General features: G+C 50.7%; 1 protein-coding gene and 1 long non-coding RNA gene across 3 annotated transcripts in view; one reads left to right on the top strand and one right to left on the bottom strand.

Annotated features, from left to right (window-relative positions):
* Positions 1-3,435: 3,435 nt before the first annotated feature.
* LOC123388015 lies at positions 3,436-4,932 on the bottom strand. The gene is made up of 2 exons (XR_006602560.1): positions 4,591-4,932; positions 3,436-4,419 (listed from the first exon to the last, which is right to left on the bottom strand). It is a non-coding gene; the product is annotated as an uncharacterized LOC123388015 (long non-coding RNA).
* A 62-nt stretch (positions 4,933-4,994) lies between these two features.
* MLPH (melanophilin) overlaps positions 4,995-6,000 on the top strand; it is a 43,092-nt gene continuing 42,086 nt past the window's right edge. The window contains exon 1 of one of the 2 annotated variants that reach the window (XM_013051834.2): positions 4,995-5,269. The gene's annotated coding sequence lies outside the window, so the exon portion shown is untranslated. The remainder of the gene's footprint in view (positions 5,270-6,000) is intronic. The other variant, XM_004743680.3, reaches the window with a different exon arrangement.

The following is a 6,000-nucleotide window of genomic DNA, read 5'->3' as shown; positions in this document are numbered from 1 at the left end:
GAGGAAACAGGTGATGGGGATGAAGGGGGCACCTGCTGTGAGGGGCACGGGGTGTTGTACTGAAGTGTTGAATCACACCTTGTACACCTAAACTAACTAGTTTTATACTACAGGTTAACTAACTGGAATTTAAATTAAAACTTTTTTAAAAAGTCAAAGGCAGGGGTGCCTGGGTGGCTCAGTTGGTGAAGTGTCTGCCTTCACCCTATTTGGGCTCTCTGCTTAGCGAGGAGCCTGCTTCTCCTCTCCATCTGCCCCTCCCCACTGCCACCTGCTCATGCTTTCTCTCTCTCTTGCTCTCTCTCACTCTCTCTCTCAATAAATAAATAAAATTTTTTAAAAGTAAAAATTTTAAAAATAAATAAAAAATCAAGGGCAACATCAAAACACATAATCATGATTACCAAACAATGTTTATTCAACAAGTCATTATCAAAGGCCTACTATGTGCTAAGCACCATGGAAGGAGGCAGGCACACCAGAGTTCATGAACATCGTGGTCCTTGGGCTCCCAGAACTTAGAGTTGGGGAGTAAAGTTGTGAATCAGGTCACCACGTACATGGCAGGTAAATTATAGGAGTGTTTCTGCAGGAACGTGCAGGGAATAACAGAGTCCAATGGTAGGGAAGGCTAGAGGCTCAGAAAATGCTTTTTTTTTTTTTTTAAGATTTTATTTATTTATCAGAGAGGGGGGGGGGAGAGCGAGCACAGGCAGACAGAATGGCAGGCAGGGGCAGAGGGAGAAGCAGGCTCCCCGCTGAGCAAGGAGCCCGATGTGGGACTCGATTCCAGGACGCTGGGATCATGACCTGAGCCGAAGGCAGCTGCTTAACCAACTGAGCCACCCAGGCATCCCCAGAAAATGCTTTTCTAAGGGAAGACTGTAGAACTAAGAACCAAGAAGGGAGGAGGACCAGAGCAGGGGACGGGAGGGGCACCATCCAAGCAGGGGATGGATGGGAGTCAGCAGACAAGTGCTTCCCAGTGGTCCTGACCCCACAAGAAACACAGGTCAGTGTGTGTCCCCCAAAGTGTGGGGGACAGTTCCAAGGCCTCCTGCCCTGAAGACCTGGCTGAAACAGCATCAGGCAACACCTCTCCAAAGGCCCTGTGATTCCCTACTCAGCCCCACAAGCCAGAAGAATGCTCCCAAAAATGGGATTTTTCCCAATTTTCCAGATTCATAAAAAAAAAAAAAAGTCATTCGATATCTGATGAAAACACACTATCTTGTAACTCACAGGTAGTTTACTGGACATGGCTGGGGTTTGGGAAAGTATTCTGCATATGTTCAATTTTCCATATGTTCACCTCGAAAAAATCCACATGCCCCTGTTAGCCTGATGCCAAACTGGCCCAAAGGCATCAGAAGAGGGGAGCATGAGGGGTGGATTTTAATAGCCTCCTGCAGGGAGCTAGAGAACCCAGGAGGGACACATGGGTCAGGGACAGCAGGCCTTTCAGCACAAATCCTGGACTCAGTCATCTTGTAGAGATTGTAGGACACTCCCTGGTGGGCCAGGAGTCTCCTTTCCCCTGGTCCCTGGCTGTGAGCAGAGTTCAGGCTAAGTCCAAGCCCAGCACTCTGTGATACTTGCCCGAACACTAGCCCTGGAGATGGGGGCTTCCCAAACAGTGACATTCAAGGCTTCTCCTCTGATGGCCATCTTCATGCTGAGCATCCTGCTGGAGTGGCCAAGACAATAATCCTTCCCTACTTGTCCTCTCTGCCCCTAGATCTCTGCAAAAGACAGGGTCTCCAGACAGGGGCCATGAAGACAAGACAGTGGAGAGGAGCCCTCTACTGCCCTCTGGTGTCCAACCATCAACCAGATTTCCCAAGAGTCATGGTGGCTTAATGAGAAGCTCTCTGCTAGAGAGGGAAAAGGACCCTGGGTGTATAGGCCTCTTCTCTGGGCATCAGCTTCCTAATCAGTAAGAGACAGAAAACACTAATTCAAAAGTTATATGCACCCCTAAGTTTACTGCAGCATTACTAACAGTAGCCAAGATATGGAAGTAATAGTGTCCATCAATAGATGAATGAATAAAAAAGATGTGGTATACAAATATATACACACAATGAACTACTACTCATCCATAAAAAAGAATAAGAACTTGACATTTGTGACAACAAGGATGTACCTAGAGCGTATTATGCTAAGTGAAATAAGTCAGATAAAGACAAACACCATGTGATTTCACCTAGATGTGGACTCTAAAAAAAAAAAAAAAAAAAAAAACAAAAAAACAGAACAAATGAGCAAACAAAACAGAAACTCATAAATACAGAGAACAAACTGATTGATGCCAGAGGGGAGGGGACAGGGAGATGAGCAAACAGGTGAAGGGGATAAAGAGGTACAAACTTCCCGTTATAAAACTACTAAGTCATAGGGATGAAGAGTACAGCATAGATGTACACACATACAGTACTGTAACAATGTTGTTATATTGTAACTGTTAAATGGTAACTGCACTTACCCTGATGAGTGGAGCATAATGTACAGAATTGTCCAATCACTACTGCTACATCGCTGAAACAGATATAACATTATATGTTAACAGCTCTTCAATCACTCAATCAATCAACAGACAGGATTAGCCACATAGTGTTGAGAAAGACAATACCAGCCCCTAAGCAAGTGAACAAGGCAGGATAGTCCCTGGGGCAGGGGCAAACTGTCAGGGAGCCACGGGTTACCACCAATGAGAGCTCCGAGAAGCTGGGGAGCAGATGGAGGTGAGCAGAATCCCAAAGGTGAGGACCAGGCAAGGCAGGAATGTCAGGGGGAGGAGAAGCAAGGACACCCAAGATCCTGGCCATGAGCCACCAAGTGCCCCAGCTAAACTCTCTCTCCTCTCTTCCCTGTCCCCTCCCCATCTCCCCTAAATAGCTAATATAGGAAATCAAGACATTCTAAATTGGATCCTTTGCAATAAAGGATATTATAGAGATGACTGGCAAAATTTGAAAGGGTTCTCATGATTAGAGACAGCAACTTATCACGATTTTGACGGTTAGACCACAGTTAACTGTCCTTCAATAGAAGACTGTAAAATAATTATGATAAACGTAGGCAATGGATACTCTGCAACCATTAAAAAGAATGAATTGGGTCTACTAATAGTTGTAAACTTTTACGAAATCCTCACTGCATAGCAGGTCTCATCCAAGAGCTTTATGTATATGGATGCAGAACAATCCAGGATGTAGAGGGAGAAGCGAGTCCTGGGGAGGTTAAGTAACATGCCCTGGGTAACACCGCTGGATGATAACACACCCAGCCGGGAGTCCAGCTCTCACAGCTGGATCCAGAGTCCATGTATTTAACCACCCACAATAATTCTGGAACAATGCACAAGACCCCATTAACAATGACTGCCTTTGGGGAGTGGGACTGGAAGCAGGAACAAGAGGGAATTTGACTTTTCATTTTATACTGTTTATATTCTTTGCCATACATCTTTATCATGTATCATCACGAATCACGGCTGTACATTCTTTATAACCCACTCATTTAAGAAAATAAACACTAAAGTATACAAAAAAAAAAATTTAACCCACTTTTGCCCTTAAGGAACTTATAGTTCTGAGGCCAACTTTTAAGAGATTCATTAATTTTACAAGCAATGGTAAATATATGGTAAGGAAATGAAAAAACAGGAATGGGCTCCCATGGGCTAGGGAAGCTGGGCTTTAAGTTGCACTATTTCCACAGCTTGTGCACTCATGTGCCCACACACACACACACACACACAGACACACACACCCCAGTTGAAGATGTTTGGTGAGAGCTCCTATCCTGAAGCAGCCCACGGGCCTGAAACACCCAATTTCACTTGCGGAGCTTCGCCAGGCAAACACTAACTGCAACAGCGTTTTGTGGCTTTTGAAAACTGGGTACAAATTATCCAATGTGACATGGCAATGATCCCATGAGGTCTAGTTTCCTTGTCCGCAAAACGTAGATGGTGGTGTGTCTTCACCTAATACCATCTATTTTGTATTGTTAATCATCCTATCCCATTTTGTAGTTAATGGAAACTGAGTTTAAAAGGTAGTTCCTGCGGCGGGGAGGCGGGGAGGAGGCGGTGTACTTTTCATTCCAGTGTTTTTTAATGACAAGGGAGAAGGAGGAGGGGGCACCAGCTCCGGAAGAGAGAGGGGAGAGAGGGAAGACGGTGGTCCCCAAACTGTCCCTGGAAATTCCGAAGCACAGGTGGCTGGGGCTGGTGGCGGCGCTTGGGACAGCTGGGTTTGAAGCGGTCCTGAGCTCCTAGTCCGGGCAAGGAGGGTGCGGGGAGGTCGGGGGATGTTTGCCCCGACCGTGTCCTCCGATGGCACCCCGTCTGGTCTGTGCGTCCCATCTGCTGACTCTGCCGAGAGCCGCGACAGTGCAACCCGGTCCTTGGTCCTCGGTGCAGGACGGTCCTCGGTTAGGCAAGGCCTCGGTGCCGAGCCCGCGCGGGGGATCCTGGCGCTGTGGGCTTCCCGGCCCAGGAGCTTCCCGACGCCGGGCAGGATGCAGGGCGGCCAGAGGTACGGGACCTGCGCGACGAAGCCCGGGACCCCAAGTCCTACTCACCAGTTGGCATTCCCGCTTATTAGTCGGTGGCTTTGGGTAAAGCTCTTTCCTGAGTCTCAGTTTCCCCATTGGTAAGGCCAGAGTAAACCGCGTTCCCCTGCAGAATTGGGTAGGAATTTAAAGAAGGGCCGCGCGCTCCGAGGGCGTGTTCAGGCGACGGGTCCCCTGGCCCTGAGGGTAGGGCCAAGTCAGCAGCAGCACCCGGCGAAGTCAACGCAACTCCCGGGTGTGGGCTCAACCCTCCCCTCCCCGCCACCTATCTCCCAGAGGTTGGCTTGGGGCGCGGAGTCTGGCGTGCTCCCCGGCTCCCGGGCCACCCGCGCCACTCGCACCACTCGCGCTCGGCCTTTGCGCGCCACCGGGAGGCTCTCCCGGAGCTGGGCGGGACCGGGGGACGGGGGGCGGGGTTCGACCCACGTGACCCGGCCGGCTGCACCCGGACCTAGCCCGCACCCCGCGGGCCGCGCAGATCAGGTGCTCTGCGCCCCGCGCCCTGCCTCGCCCCCCTGCGCCCTACCTGGCCCCGTGCTTCCCGCGCCCTCCCTGGCCCGGACCATCCTGCTTTGCCCCAGAGCGCCCGGACCCGACGCCCTACCTGGTCGCCTGCCTTCCTTCGCCGGACCAGAGAGAGCAACCCCGGGAACAGGGCCAGGGCCTGCCCGTCTCTAGAAAGCAGCTGGTGAGTGCAGTCAGAAGGGGGAACGGCGAGGCCAGTCCGGGTGGTGCCCAGGACTGGGGGCCCAGGCGTAGGGAGGGTCCGTGGTGCTGTGTGCAGCTCCGAGTGGTGAAAATACCCCAGTGCGGGGGTGGAGCTCCCAGACCCTGGTCCAGGCTGTTGAGGAGGGCGCTCCCTTTCCACCAAACCCAGGTCTCACGGATACCCTGATCAGACTACTGGGTTTTCATGGAGCCCATTTTGGACAGTGCTTTGAATCACAGCCTACTGTAGTCCGAGCGCGGACAGGGCTGAAGTTTCGGTCAACGGAGGGGACCCAAGGCTGGATTCCCAGGGGCCCAAGGCCTTCTGATGAAAGTCTTCCACCTCAACTGCGGGGCTGATTTTGGGGGAAAGAGCCATGATGATGTTTTGCCATGGGAGGGGGTCCTGACCTTCCTCTTGCTTTCCAAAAGCCCCAGCTTTAATATAGTCATCTTTGTTTACAGAGAGCACTCCCCGCTTCAATCCACCCATTTGCCTAGTTGCAGAGATAGCCCCCCCCCACCACCTGTGGACGATGGGCGTGGTGTAGTGGACACAGGACCCAGGTCCTGGCCTGAGCTAACCCTCCCTTATAAATCCCCTATAGTTTCCCAGGCTTAGACACCTGTTTCCCACTAACCTTAACCCAGTATTGAAAACTCTATTTTCAGCTGGGCATCTACTTTTTATTTTAATGTGGTGTGTTCTTT

This window comes from Mustela putorius, unplaced genomic scaffold (genome assembly GCF_011764305.1).
Source record: "Mustela putorius furo isolate JIRA1106 unplaced genomic scaffold, ASM1176430v1.1 tig00003869_pilon_pilon_pilon, whole genome shotgun sequence".
NCBI classification, from domain to species: domain Eukaryota; kingdom Metazoa; phylum Chordata; class Mammalia; order Carnivora; family Mustelidae; genus Mustela; species Mustela putorius.
Note: the sequence above shows the minus strand (reverse complement) of the source record. Positions and strands in the feature narration are given on the sequence as shown.